We start from the raw sequence: 16,368 nt of genomic DNA on the forward strand, positions 1-16,368 counted from the left end.
TTGAAATGAATGCTGGCCAACATACAAAGGGATGGAGACAGGTCTTACTTTTAAAACTTTTAAAGAAAGCGTACAATGGTACCATCATTACAGAAAAATGTGGTCTCACCTAACTGAGCAGATGATCCAGAGGACAAACGCAGCTGAATGGAAAGTGCAGGATTTGTTCTTTGAAGATGTCTGATCATCATCCTGCAGGCTCTGTCTCCTTTTTTCTTTACTGTGTCAATGAAGCAACGTGCCTTATCTGCTCTGGTTTGGTTCTCCTCCAGTATCGCTTCTTTCTCCAAATCATTCAAGACTTCATCTCTTTCAAGAGCCTCAAGGAGCTGTTTAAGGCTTTCTTATGTCACCCTCTTCACAAACTCTGTCCGCACATCAGCAACTTTGTTCTCTATAGAATGAAGTAAAAGACACACTTAAATGAGAATTTCACCTTTTAGATTTACATTTACATTATACATGCTTCCCTTAGCCTAATATTATTAGAAAGCATTGCATAAATTTTCATTGTTATACAGATGATACCCAGCTTTATCTATCCAAGAAGCCAGATGACACATCAATTAGTTAAACTGCAGGAATGTCTTAAAGACAAAAAGGCCTGAATGACCTCTAATTTCCTGCTTCTAAATTCAGATAAAACTGAAGTTACAAATCCTAAAAATCTCTGGATGCCATTACTTTGGCCTCCAGTAACACTGTGAGGAATCTTGGAGTCCTTTTTGACCAGGATATGTCCATCAATGCACATATTAAACAAATATGTAGGACCGCTTTTTTGCATTTGCACAATATTTCTAAAATTAGAAACATCCCGTCTCAGAGTGATGCTGAAAAGCTAATTCATGCATTTCAGGTGACCCTGAACCCTCCATTAGTTATGCTGCAATAGATCTAGGCTGCTGTGAATAGAGGGTGATCTGGGTTATTTGTCCAGCATCTCTTTTCCAGAGTGTCTTGTTTGCAGCCAATAATGGTCGGCCTTTTTAATCAGTTTATTAAGGGCCCGTTTACACAAGAGCGTTTTCAGTGGAAATAGTTTCATACAGCCGTTTTCATTTTTGAAAGTAACGCTTTTACATGGAAACATTTCAGAAACAATCGTCATTTACACATAAACGCAAGACGTTGAAAATGCTGCAGGTCACAAGTTGATCGTATGAATATAGGAGCAGCAACCAAAGAGCATTTTCATCCATTTACATGGAAACGGAGACTGGAGCGCCCCCAGAATGGAGCATATTTGAAACGCTTCATTCTGCTCCATTTCTTGACGTAGAATTGTGTTGTTTTAACAGCTTATTCTTAATTAAGAGCTGATATTAAATAAACCACAAACAAAATGAGCAATAATTCAGCTCCTGTGCTCATGTCACCTGTCGCATTTGCTAGGTGACATGAGCCACGCTGAGATAAGGGCAGACAATGCAGATAAGAAGGCTAGACCATCCAAATTCACAGCCACTCACTTCTGGTCTTTGTGGGCTTCGAAGAATGAAGCCCCTGAATTTGGACACAGCTAGTGACTATCAAAATAAAACAGGAAGTGAATAAACAGGAACACAAAAACACAGACTTGAGACATGAGGAGGCAGGCATGCTGAGGAAATCAAAACAAAACTAAACCTGCAACAAAACTTGCATTAAACTAAGAAGGCCTGAGGATACAAATAAATGATACCTAACATAACCCATAACACAGGAAAACCAGAGAATGTAATGTGGTGTCTGATATACTGTGTGTTTCAAACTCCATATGTGGTTTTCTTTATCACTTTAAGAGATAAGTATTATAGCTGAGGCCCTTTTCCTTAAAGTCCTCTTTTCAGTCATGGCCAAATAAGGAAATACACACATACCAAAGACCTCTTATGCTCTGGGACTGGTTCCAGCCAGTCAATAGATGGCATCGTGTGTGTGTGCTGTTTCTATCACACCGTAAAGAACTTTTGTGTTGGATTTATGCTGTGTATGTTTTGAAGTGATTTTATGTTCTAAATTGGGGTTTTATTGCGGTGTTCTCCACCACAAAAGGGGGGAAGGTAGATGAAGTAGTTACAAGAAGAAAAAGGAAAAGAGAAATAAAGGTAAAGATGCTTAATTAGTAATTGTAAAGGTAGCTAATTAATGCCATGTGAGTTTAATTAAAAGGGCCCACATTTAATTAACGGTAAGACATGAGTTACTAGCTGCTTCCATTAAAACAGGACATTAAATTAGGCACACTAATCAATAAAGGTTAAAAGAGGAAATAAGTAACAAGGGATGAAAGGAAAAGTAACAACAGAAAAACAGGAAAAATGAGAATAGAAAAGTGAAGAATAAATAGAAATTAAAAAAAGGAAAGAGAATAAAAGGAATAAGAATAAAGAGTTAAGAGGAACAGCCGCGAAATTTGGAGAAGCCCTCTTTTAGAGGGTGCATTAGGCAGGCCACAATCCTGAGTAAACAATAGAAATCTTTTCTTAGGTCAGTTTTTATGAAGGACAAAAATTGGAGCTGTGAACAAAATTTAATTTAAGGGTTCTCACTCTTTCACAATTGACGAATGGTGTAAGATACAGCCTTTTTATTTGAATTTACACCTCATTAAAGGGCGTTGAAGTCTACCAGCAGGACAATGGAGACACCAGATGGAGCACCCTTGACCACACCCTGCCCAGTGACTCCAAAAAGGGTGGGTACTCTGAACTGTCATTTGGTGCATAAGCACAAACAACAGTCAGGACCCGTTCCCTGGCCTGAAGGCGCAGGGAAGCAACCCTCTCGTCTACCGGTGAAAACTCCAACGTACAGGCAGCAAGCTGGGGGGATACAAGAATACCCACCCCAGCTCGCCGCCTCTCACTGAGGGCAACTCCAGACTGGAACAGAGTCCAGCCCCTCTCCAGGAGACTGGTTCGAGAGCCCAGGCCATGCATTCCTCACGCACTATCTCAGGCTCCTTCCCCACCAGAAAGGTGACTTTCCGTGTCCCATTAGCCAGTCTTGATAGTCGGGGATTGGTCGATCTAGGCCTCTGCCTTTCACCAGCGCCCGACATTGCACCCAACCCGTACAACGCCTCCTGCGGGTGGTGGGATTACAGGACGGTGGACCCAAGTCATCTCTTCAAGCTGCGCCCGGCTGAGCACCATGGCCTAATACCAGACACTCTCCCTCGAGCTCCCTCACCAGGCCTGGCTCCAGGGTGGGGCCCTGGTAACTCCATAAATCCATCCATCCATCCAGCCACCCATCCGTCCGTCCGGGGTAAACAGTTCCCTTGTTGACATTCCGGTAGGACATGCCCGGCATTATGTTAGAAGCTAGTTTCAGTGGATAGCTTAGGTTATGTTAATTACTTAATTATTTTAATACTCAGTATAAACTTTTCCCTTACTGGAGATCTTTGTCATAATTATAAATGTACATGCAGTAGTTGGAACAGATGGGTTTACAGACTTGTTTTTAAAGATAACACAGTGAGCATTTAATAGGTTCAAAGACCTCACATGGAAACAACAAGAGCTGTGATTGGTTAGGCTGGGTTTCTTAAGACAACCTGTTGAACTCCTACCTGCTGATGAAGCTGAAGGAGCTTGGTCTGCTGATGAGGCCATTTTCAGCTGAAGGAACAAAAGAAATCAGGTGAATTTGTTACATCATATCACTTAATTACACACATCCATCCATTTGCTCCCCTTTTCGACTGTGGACCAACTAACACAGAGACAACAACCATCTGCACTCACATTCACACCTGTGGGCAGTTTAGGGTAATCAATAAACCTAACATCAGTAACTGCAGGTCTTTGGACTGTGGGAGGAAGTCAGAGTACCCACAGAAATCCCACTCAGACACAGGGAAAACACGCAAACTCCACACAGAAAAGCCCCGCCCAACCTGGATTCAAACCTAGGACCTTCTTGCTGGGGCAACGGTGCTAACCACTGCTGCTGGAATTTTCACAGTATATTTTAAATGTTAGCAGTGTCAGAAAAATCCTCTGCTGGTACTGAATCATCAGTTATTAAATCTGATCCTAAACAGAAAAATCACTGAAATCATTTCAGATGTGTTGTTTTCTGCTGAGCAGGCATTATAGCAAACATGGAAATGTGAATCCCAAACAGAAGAATTTTACCCTGATAACTGGACAGAGAAACAGCTCATCACACAGGGCAGGAACGACCAGGCGGTGGAAACAGGATCAGGTTAAAGCTGCACTTTGTGTTGGAATTTAAAGTTTATTTCAGTTTTGTTTCTAAGCTAGATGATCAGCAGATACTTTTTTATTTCACTGTGATTACATACAATGTTTTATTGTATGTCTGTGTGAGCGATGCTGTTTGTAAAGTTTCCTGCAGTTTATTGAACTGAACTGAACTGCTGAGGAAAACTCCTGCTTTGTGTTACTGTCAGGATGATCTCTTCTTCAGCAGGTATTTTACAATGATCACATATGAGAATGCAATATTATGGCCTTGATCGAAGCATCAGAGAACTTAAATGGGTTTAACAGCTGTTAAAAAATAGATCTACTTCTGTCCCTGCATTCTGCCTCATGCTTTCACACATTTGATGCTTTCAGGTTATTTTCCACTTCAACAAATTTCTCTTATTTAATTTTTCTGGGCTTTTATCTCTTTTATTTTGTAATTATTTTTCAGCTGTCTCGTGCTGGATGTTCTTCTTAACATTTATGGTTTCCATAAATGTTTGACCCAAACACACAGAACACTGAGAGCTCCGTCTCTGTTTTCTCTTCATTTAAGCCACATTTGGACACATGAAATCTTCCACTTCACGTTGGTTGGGCTTTTCTTTACCAGACTTGTTTCCCACACTCATAAATGTTCAGGTTTCTCTTTCTCACGTGCTTAATCTCTACTTCAGATGTGATTTTCATTGTGAATCAAACCATTTTTGGCTGAGATTTGATATCAATGGATCCAGGAGAGCTCAGTCCTCGATTAGTTTCACCCTTTGAAAGCAGTTCCTTTAGTTTCCAGAACACTGGCTTTACTCATCCCTGTAATGACCTCCAGACCAGATGTGAGCTTGGAGAAAGAATCCACTTCCTGTTTTTTGTTTGTTTGTTTTTTATTTGTTTTACTGAAAAAAATTTCCCCCCAAAGTCTGACAGTTTATTTCAGATCTTTCACAGTGGTTCATTTCTAGAAAAGGACAACAGCTGGGCTGCTGTGCTGAGATGATCTAAAATTGATAGCTGTGATTTAAAAAGCAGGGACTGGTGCAAACTGAGCAGCATGTCAGTCAGGATGGAAACAGGCTGAAAGTTTATGAAGGAACCAGGTTGGTATAGTGTTTTTCTAGCAGGCTGGCAGGTAACTGCTGTTTATTTCAGCATCAAACACGAGTGTCATTGTTAGTTTGGAGCTGATTCTTATCTTCAAATGGAGCTGCAGTGTGGGTGGAGTCAGTCTTATGGAAATCATTGATCACAGCTGGTATTTTGGTGCAGACTAATCTGCACATTTGTCCTGATGGACTCGATGCTTTATGTTTGCAGAGTGACGTCAGCCTGTCAGTGACTGTCAGTGACTGTCAGTGACTGTCAGTCATGCTCTGCTCTGCGTCTCCACCAACACCTGTTTGAACACGAGGAGTTTCCTCATCTGTTTCTTTCCTGTTAGTTTGCAGCTTTAGCTGAGCTCAGTTCTTTAACTGCTGTTTACACAAAGCTTTAATGAAGGAAGACTCCATGACGACCCTGTCTGAATTCATTCACTGCTTTTCTGGACTTAAAGACAATCAATACATTTTTAATGGGCACCATAAGGTCATGCTTGTGGCATCTATCATTCTTTACAGCTGCTGTTATTTTGGCCAACAGTTTAAGTCCCATTTTTAGCCTTAAGTTTTTTAATTAAAAAAATCTTACTCATGATTTATATTTATATTGTCTAAATGTAACACCAGTGAAACATAATTAAACAGATTTTTTTTAAACTTCAATTTTTGCCTCTAAATATTTTTATAAATGTGACAAATTTGTGAGCAGAAACACCCGAGTAGGTGTTGTGCCAAAAAGGGGTCATCTGCAAAAACGTGATTTCCTGTATTTGTGAGAAAACGACTGGCTTTATTTAAACTGATGTAAATTCCCTTTGAACCTAAAATTTGTTCATCATATTTGGAACATTTCTGTGGTGAACGATATCAAAGCTTTTTAAGAGAGAAACACTCCTGTCACAAGGCAGAAACTACACTCACTTTTTGGCAAAGTGACTTTTTTCTCCTTCGTTTATCAGGGTAAAAACTGTCACTGACATTAAAATGTTATTTTTTCAGAGCGATCTGGCCAAGAGTCCATCAGAAACCACCACAAATATAACATCACAGTTCTATAAAGATATTTTAAGTGACCAAAAAGGACTGGATTGATTATAATGCAGATACAATAACACATACGAGTCATACAGATACTTGCAAAACAGGTCATTTCATCATTTTATACATAAACCCTTCATAAATCTTGTTGACTGCACTGTATTTACCAATATAAGTAAAGATATTACAATTAAAAAACCCAGAAATAATTTTTTTGTCAAATGATGATGTTTTTTAGCACAACAACAGTTGTTCCAGCTGTTCCAGCTGTTCCAGCTAAAGTAGCAGATTTGTGCTGTTTCTAAGCTGCACACAGCTGATGTTAGCCAGGAAAAGCTTACACACTGATTTATTACCTTCACACGGAGCTTCACACGGAGACAACAAACTGCGCCACCAGATCAGGAAAGTGAAACTTTGTGAAGGAAGGAAACACCCAGAGAGGCGTTTGAGGACACGTTCACAGAGCGTCAGAAACGATCAGTCTGAATTCTGTTCAGGAGCAGAAATACTCTGAAGCCTAAAGGCGTGCTGGGGTCTTTACACAGACCAACGCCACTTTTTGTGTCCATTAATTACTTGGTTTAGAAACAATGGAGAAAAAAACTGTCCTGTTATTCAATTTACAAACTATTGATTATTTTAGTCTTATACTCTAGAAATTCAAAACACATCATATTTCAGATTCTCCTAACAGGAACATGAGCCACTGAAAATCAATAGAAAGGCTCATTTATTGATTTATGAAACTTAATGCCATTGATGGTCAGAGGGTAAAAATGTGAGACTGTTCCTCTGCAGAGATCACTTTGAACTGGTTGCTCCATTGTTGTTGATGGAGATTTTCTCCTTTGAGACCCCCACACAGATATCTACTGTTTCTGTTCAAGCAGACTTTCTGATAGAAGCAAAGTAAAAAGGTTCCTCTATGTGTGACTGTTCAGATAACACTCGTATCCAGCATGAAGTCATCAGACAGGGCCAGAGTGAAGTACAGCTTCCTCCTCTATCAGACACTGTCTGTGGCTGCAACAGGCCTCTCCATACCTGAGAGTTTCCAGTCTCAGCTGCTCCAGCAGCTTCACTCCTGCCTCTCCTGGATGGTTGTAGCTCAGGTCCAGCTCTCTCAGATGGGAGGGGTTGGAGCTCAAAGCTGAGACCAGAGACTTACAACCTTCTTCTGTGATCAGGCAGCCTGACAGCCTGCAGACATGACAGATACTCTTAGAGAACAGCAGAGCAGCTGCATGCAGACAACAAACTGCAGCAACAAATCAGTTTAAAATGAAATGACTGAAACAGGAGTTCAAAATAACCAAGTCAGTCTAAATGTTAAAGTCTACAAGTGATAAAATCAGTGAAGTCAAAATGATGATCAAATCTACATAAAGTAGGACTGAGGCTGATGGGAGTGTCATTAGTTTTGCTGCTTTTTGGTTTGAATGAAAGTTTTGGTCAAACTAGAAGTCTGAGCAGATGATGGCACTAAATTAAAAGTCTGCTGATTGTTGAAGTTCTTATATTTCATTGTGAGGACAACATGAACATCTGAAACTAATTTGATCACAACCCATCAAATCTTTGCAGAACCAAAGTGGCAGCTAAACATCATCCTCCACTGAACTGTGCTGCTGGTGAGGCTGACATCATTTAAAGGTGCACATGAGGAAAGACTTCATTAAGAATCAGACACAGAGAGAGGAAGAAGAACCAGGGTTAGAATAGTTTTGGATTTTACATCATAGTTTAGTTTGAGTTAGTTTCAGTATTAGTTTTAGTATTTTCAAACTTAATCAGCTGCAAGATTCAAGGCGCAAAAGTGACTATTGTGTAATAAAAACTCGACAAAGATCCCTTTAAAGAAATCTATTCAACAACTGTTCACAGACAGCAGCACTACAGGCTAAATGTGTGTAAGATTAAGGACACTCATGAACATCAACAGGGAGAAACAAAGAAAATAACTTGACTGTTTTATCTCCCTGTTTTATCACACATAATTTGACTGGTCAGATCATTTGATCAATGTGTGTTTGGGTGATCAGAAACAAATTTACATTAAGTTAATACTATACACCAAAGCTATTTCAGTTATCAAGGATGGTTAATCAGATTTTTTTCAGTAGGGAGAGAAGGCAACACTAAGCATTCAGGAGGGTATGCCTGTTTTATGAGCATGGGTCAGTAACCATAACACTGAACCATGCTCCTTGTTGGCTTTTTTTGCAGAAAGTGATGTTACATTTCTAATTTTCTTTCTTGTTCTTAGATTAAGCTTCTGGGTTCATCACCAGTGGCGCTGACATCCAGCCAGTGCTCCTGTGTGGAAGGCACTGTTATGTGCAATCACACAGTGGCACTGCTCTTCCAAACAGCGCACTACTCAGAACTCAGAGTGCCTGTTGTCCCTCCTGTCCATAGCTGCACCTAATCTGAACAGCAATGGCACAAGCCACGCAAAATGGTAATTTAAATGACAAAGTTTCTGTATTGGTCCATGTTTACATATAGACAGTAGAACCATTCATAGTAAATATGTCTTATGTTAGGGTGTGAAGCCAGGACCGATCAACTCTATGGTCTTCACTAAGCCAGTACCAAAGGATGGTCCAGACTTCAGTACGATAAGTAGATTTATAAAATTTGGTTTCCCATGTGTTGAATGCATATTTGTATTTGTTCATGCACGATGAACATGAGACCTGATAAGCCCCTTGTGGAAAGTGCCTTTGGCCTGGTGCAGGAGGGCAGTGTTCTATCATATCAGCAGCCAGTTTTGAAATCCCGGTACATCACACTACACCATGATGCACCACCAACACCACACTTGCCTCTGGAGGGTTACGACATCTTGACATTAGACTGTGCATTTGTGTGCTCAGAAGAGGAGCTCCTACATCTCAAGAGCTTGTCTGTAACTCTGGAAATGGCTCAGAAAATAGAAGCAGCTACACATGAGCAAAGTTCCAGCTCTGAGTGGCATCTTCTCCGCAGGCCCAGAGTGACTCTAGGTTTCGCGAAGTGTGTCATTTCAGAGGCCAGAGCTCTGCAGAGTCACTTGCTGAGCGCATCATGAAGGGAACAAGGCAAACAGCAGACATGAGGAGAGGTGCTGAGATGGAGCCGGCAATAGCAACTGAGTACAGTAGGCTAATGAATGTAAACTACTCACCCTGTGGTCTAGTCATTCACCGCACTTCCCCCCTGGCTTGCTGCATCTCCTGATGGTGTTGTATTTGACCCCAATGAATACCCCCAGTTTGGTCTTGTTGAGTTCAAATGCCCAAATGTACAAAACTTTATTGACTGCAAATATGTACAAACAGACTCTGGTTCTCCTGCACTAAAGAAGAGCCATGCATATTACTAGCAGGTACAAGGACAACTGCTCATCAGTGGGATGCAGTGGTGCGACTCTGTTGTGTGGGCACAGGAGGACTACCTTGTGCAGAGAATATACACAGATGCAGAGGTGCAAAGAGCAATCAGAGAAAAAGCTGACCACTTCTTTTTCTACACATATGCCAAGATACCTGTGTCTGAAAAATGAACAATGAACACATAAGGGTAAAAAGGATTCTTCAGGTTTGCTTGTGTAACAACTACATTTTATTTGCAATTTAAACATTTTATGAATTTGTTTCAACAGTTTACATTTGTGTGAAATAAACTGTTATTTTAGAAATGGCATTGATTGAGTTTTTAAAACACATTCAGATATTGAGTTTGTATTATATTCAGGACAAACAACCCCATACTGATGTACTTAAACTTACACAAGTGAAGAGAACGACAAATGTTTGATGTAGAAAAAGACTAACAAGATTTTAAATAAGATTATAATTTAGATAATTTTCTGGAACATGTATAGAAACACAGTAGCATAATATAGTATTAATATTCAACATCTGCAAAAAATTAGAACTATCAATAACTAGAACTCAACTATCAACATCCAAGTATAAGTTCTGTATTCAGATTTTGTCAGCTGACTGTAGTGGCTTCAGCTGCAGGCCAATTTCCATAAAGTCACCCTCCTAAAATAATTTTTTCAATAAGTGGCAAAGTGTCTGCTACAGACCTTAGTGTGAGCGGTAACGGTGAAATCATCCCAGCGTATGTTTATCAGCCATCGTTTTCTCAAGTCGGACTGAGTTGGAAAACTATGGAAACTTAAAACACCGTTAAATTTGGAGAAAACCGAACAAAGTGGGACACAGCAATGTTCGGAGTATTTCTTCTGGTGTCTTTGTAAATGTACTGTTTTAAATACTTTTCTGCGTACACTCATGCTGAATTACCAGAAAACAACAGCTAACAAGCACTAAAACAAACATACCGGAAACGACGCAGCGGCATAGTTTGGAAACAGAAGTACGTCACAAGCCCTAGTGCAACTAGCCCATTAGACTTGCCGGTCTTTGCGGCCTCTGTACACAACCTATGAAGTGTCCGACCTCATGTCCGTGTTTATGCTTGTGTAGCTGGATTGTGTGTGTTAATCACCTTGTGGTCGTGTGCTGGTGTTTTATATGCGGTGCATGCTGGGACTTTTTTTGGTCCTCGCTCTTTGTGCTCAGTGCTTTGGCTGCAAACATATTTGTCCCTGTTTGTTCACTTTCTTCAGTCCGATAGTTTCAGCATCTCCCTCCAGGAATTTGCTGACATTTGTGAGTCCTTGTATTGATCTTTGATTATTATTCCTGATTGTTATTCTCTCACTGATAAAGTACCCGGAAACGCACAAGGACTAAACAGGTTAATCACAACCTGTTTTCTGAACAAACTGCAGAAAACAGGATTTCACCATGGTGAGCAACATCAACACTTTGTTCTTTGTATGTTTTTGCTTTTTGATCAGATCCATCAGCCAGTTTAGAAAAATACTCAAAGCATTTCAGTCCAGATTCAAGGCTCAGGAGCTGATTTAAAGAAATGTTCCCGAGTTCCTGGAAGTTTGGAATTCAGAGGAAAATCAGAGAGTTTCAAAGTGAAGAAATGAGAAAATGAGAAAAGAGGAAGTTTCACTTTCACATTAAAGTCTGTTGTTCAGGATGTTGTTACTGTAAATGAACCAGACTGCTGCTCCTGCTGAGCCCCTCCCACCTGTGCTGCTTCAGGTGGAGTCCCGCCTCCTTCCAGGAATCAGCTCACCTGAGTGTCAGTGTTTAGTGTCCAGGTGTGGAGTGGAGCTTCTTCTTCTTCTTCTGGTGTTTGCAGAAACTGAAAGTTTATAACTTTATGTTTGTTTCATGTTTGGAGAAAATGTTCAGCTCTGATTTCAGCACAAACTGTGGATCACTCTTTGTTTGCAGACAGATTCACATGATTATTGATCAACATCAGCTGTGAGCAGCTTATTTAATCAGAACAGCAGAAATCTGTAGATTATTATTTAATACAGATGTTCTGTAGCCTAGATATAGATTCTACATGTCGACCTCTGGTTAAAAAAACACTGCTTGACAAACTGTTGGCTCTCCTCCAACAGGAAGTGATGCTGACTGGACTCTGGAGCTTGAAAAAGGAGACTGGACTTCTTTCCATTTCTTGGAGATGTTTCACCTCTCAGCCCAAAGGCTTCTTCAGGTCTAAACCAAATGGTGGAGAGTCCCTGGTGTTACAATGACCCACACCTTCTTTCACACCTTTGTGCGCCTTTAAGAACTTTACTGTGTGTTTCTGTGCTGGGACTCTCCACCATTTAGTTTTAGACCTGAAGAAGCCTTTCAGATAAGAGAGGAAACCTCCTCAAGAGAGTCCAGTCACCTTTTTCAGGCTCCAGAGACGTCCATGACCTGGATGACTGTGAAACTAAACAGGCTTAATGTTGACTGTTTACACCCAGACATGAGTCATGTTACAGCTGCAGTACAACAGCTATCAAACTTTGATCTGACTGTTAATCACAAACCATTTAAAGATGATTAGAAACCAGTTTTTATTTCTTCAGCTCTGTTTCTGTCTCTGACTCCTGCTGAGCCTCAAACAGCTGTGACTCATTCAGATAGTTAATGTCAGAGTTCATATCAGAGCGCATTAATCTGCAGACGTTTGTGTTTAAATATCACATGGTTCTAACATCAGTCTGTAATGACTGCAGAGACAGAACCAGTGATCTGTGGTTTGGTTCATTCTCAGCTTCACATCATTAGAAATGTGAGTCTGTTTAATCTATGAAGTTTCAGACGATCGTTTCTCATGTTGTGATTATTGATCAACACTTTCCAGCTGACACTTTGATGATTGTGATGCATCAGAAACAGTTATAAGAAGTATTTCTGAGGAGTTTCTGAAACAGCTGCTACAGAGTCTGAATGTGTTCTGCAGCATTTCACTCTGAAATATTCACAAGATCTGAAATATCATCATAAATGCTCTCAGACCATTAAATGGAAAAATAAATAAAAGTAAAGTACAGAGTTTTAACTCAACATAACCACATGAAAATATCAAAAACACAAACAGTACAAATGATTACATGAGGAAAGATTACTATGATAAATTATTAATCACTGAACAATGATCAGTTGGAAATGATAATCAGACATTTTTAGGGAATTTTGTTGTTTTTATTTTTAGGAATTTACTGACTGACAGAAACTCATTTGGATCATCTGATGTAGTTTTAATGATGGATGTTTTTCACTGATGAAAGTGTCTGAATGTTGGAGCTGTGAGTGAAATGATCAGCTGTAGTTTGTGGGAAATGTTACAAATAAACCCTGAAAATGACCCACGACCTTATCTGAGGTCAGGCTGAGGGAGCTCGGAGCTGTGGGTGGAAATGATTTGGCCTCCTTCAGAGTGTCTGTGGATGTGAAGGACAGATTATAGGATCACAGTAATTCCTGGTATTTATGGCAGACGTGCTGCAGGCTGCTAACAACCTTCTCTGACCCTGTCAGGGGTAACCTGTGCTCTTTAGATGACTAAATGTTGTTAGGACCAACAACACACTGGAATGGCAACTTCTATTGTTGACATGTAGTCAGCAAAATAGAGGCGGGATGATGATCCTGAGGGGAAGTCAGGGAGTCATTGTTGTTGGCTAGGAGCCAATCAGAGTTATTGTGTTTCATGGATCAACATGTTTGACTTTGTGTTCTGATGCACGAAAAAGGTGAAGATCAGCGCTCGTGTTTAAGGAGCTTCAACCTACTGAGTGTTACAGACATGATGTTTCCAATAAAGAACATTGATCTTTTTGTATTATAAAACCATTTTATTGAAACATTTGGATTATAATACATATTTAAAAATGAAGCTCATTTCAAGAGGAATATTTTCAAATCAAAGTTTGTCACATGATCATACAGGGTACAACTATCAGTGAAACACTTATACAAATACTCTCACACTATAGCACAAGATGAAGGTATTATTAGAATGATTTTAAAGAATAAAATCCAAATGTAATCAAAATTGGTATTGAGGTCAAATGGAGGTGGAATCATGTTTGGGAATACTGACACAGGCCTGGAAAATCGTCTCTTCCTCTCCTCCTGACTCACTCACTCAGCTACTTGTTGGGTTTAGTGTGTAGTCCCACTCACACACTCACTCACACTCTGCATACACACTGATCTGCTGACAGACACACACTCCTCTGTGATTCAAACACTGAGCAGCATCTACAGACGGCCTCTCCTCCTCGGTCACAGACTTTGAGCTGTGACAGAGTCAGAAGAAGCTTTCACGTCTTCACACATGTGAACTTTGCCCTCAGACTCAGTGTGAGCAGCTCCAGATTTTTGGATGAACTCTGTTGGACTGAGACACAAAGATCAGTTTGAACACAGACAGTAAAAAGCTGCATTTAGATGAAGGCAGAAGTTGTTAGTGGAGCTCTTCATTCATGTGATTGATGTTCATTAAAGCAACATGTTGTTGTGGCTTCAGACACTTTGGATCTGAATGATTATTTGAGTCATGAGGAGCAAAGATGACCTGAAGGCTCTGCAGAGTCACATTAGTGCAGACGACGTGTTTGCAGTTGTGATCTGTAGGAGACAAAGAGGTTCAGCAGGAGGAGAGTCAGAAACCATCAGCTGAGACATCTGAACACACACACATTAAACACACATGTTTAGACTCAGTGTGGCTGAAACACACACCACACAGAGTCAGTCTGAATGAAAGCAGCTGTTTTGTCTTCACTGTTTGTTTCTGCTGTGTCATGTTTATATGCTGCCCAAACTAATATTGTGTATTTTAGGAGCTAAATGAAACAGTTAATCATGTTCTTGATAATTAATGTTTTAACCTAATTAAAAAGAATAAATGGCCTTAAATTTGCTTATTCTGTTCATCATAACTCATAGAACAGATACTCTGTGCTTATGTTGAGTGGTCAGTATTGTTGGTACTTTAGTTTACAGCTTACTCCTGGATTTGCTTTTTTCTCTTTATGCTTCACGTTTTCATTGAGAATCTTCCTCATTTGGTTGTATGTTGTGATGAAGGCTTTTTTTCCAGACCAGGGGTCGGCAACCTTTAACACTCAAAGAGCCATTTGAACCCGGTTTCCACAGAAAAGAAAACACTGAGAGCTGCAAATACTACCAGAAGCTGGTAGCAGCTACCGCGAGTGATGCCTGTATTGAGAAACGAGAATAAATAAATAAAATTATTTTATTTTTATATTTCAAGATCACAATAATGTTCCAGTTTAGAACTACAACAAAAAACAAACCGACAAAATAAAATGCACTTCCATGGATGCTTATAATTTACTTCTGCATGTTGCACAGAGCTTCAGCCTGAAAGAGCTGCAGGTTGCTGACCCCTGTTCTAGACTCATCCAGACTTCTACCCTGTGGATAACCACGCCTCTTCATATTCCTTCACTCTCTCTGATTAATCTTTTTTAATGTTTCATCCAGAGATTCAATAAGCTGGGGTCTTACACAAATAGCTAATAAAAAACAGCCTTTCTACAATCTCCACACCTGCTTCTGTGCTTCATTTTGTTAAAGAAATAAATAACAAAGACATGTCCCACACTAGACAACAGAACAGCTTCTGTTGTGTTCAGTTATTTTAATTTCTTGACAAGGTCGAACGAACTGTAACTCCTGACCTTCACCTGGTTTCAATGTAAATACAAATGAAAGCTGAACATTATCCAACTCTACATTAAATACATTTCTGCAACAGCTAAACATTTGTGACTCTCATTGACTTTCCTTCAGTAACATAAAATTTGCTAAATTTTTCTTTCAGAAGTGTGGTGTGAAGCTTTTAACACAAGAACCCACTGTGACACAGGTGTCACCACCCCTTTAAATGTTCTGGAAATTTTCCTTTCAAATCTTCTCATCTTTTAACCCATTGAGTCCCCAAGTGACACATAGTGGAACAACCAGATGTGGTCATGTGACATGTCATGTGAGTTTAAGTTACCTGGACAACATTTCCAAGATGTCCGTGTGCCTGACTGGCTCATGTTCACAGAGCAAGCCAATTTTAAAAAGCTTGTTTTTTTGTTTCAAAAGGTAAGATTCAAGCCATTTATCAATTGTTTTCCTTCAGTTACAAGTCCTTGATAGTATTCATTCTGTTCTGATCAAATTCTTTCAATAATTTGATATAAAACAAATGATGAAAATATAGCTGTGACATATGTCACATTGGGACTTTACACAAAAAATCTTCATTAAAAACTTCATGTGGCATATTTGTCACAAAAGAAATAAAGTAATATTCTGCTGAGGTTATTTGACTGATTTAAATTAAGAAACTGTTGCTGCTCCACAGTAAATAAAATAAGACATTGAAAATGATGAGTTTAGTGAGTCCTGTGATTCAGACGATAGTGAATTAAATGAGGAACCACAACCCAAGATGAATCCTGCCCAGCAAAATACTGGTGTTAAAGGAAGAACACAGTTTTCTTGGAGAAGGAAACAATTTGAAGCCCCTGAATGTACCTTCAAAGGTCAGAGTGTCACACTTCCAGACACTCCTCACACCCCTCTGGTGTATTTCAGGAAGTTCATCACATCAGATATGCTTGAGTTACTGAA

The 16,368-nt window shown here is 39.8% G+C and overlaps 1 pseudogene; it reads right to left on the reverse strand.

The window, feature by feature from the left end:
• LOC115798392 (uncharacterized) overlaps positions 1-3,046 on the reverse strand; it is a 45,880-nt pseudogene extending 42,834 nt beyond the window's left edge.
• Positions 3,047-16,368: the final 13,322 nt, after the last annotated feature.

This window comes from Archocentrus centrarchus, chromosome 2, assembly GCF_007364275.1.
Source record: "Archocentrus centrarchus isolate MPI-CPG fArcCen1 chromosome 2, fArcCen1, whole genome shotgun sequence".
Lineage (NCBI taxonomy): Eukaryota > Metazoa > Chordata > Actinopteri > Cichliformes > Cichlidae > Archocentrus > Archocentrus centrarchus.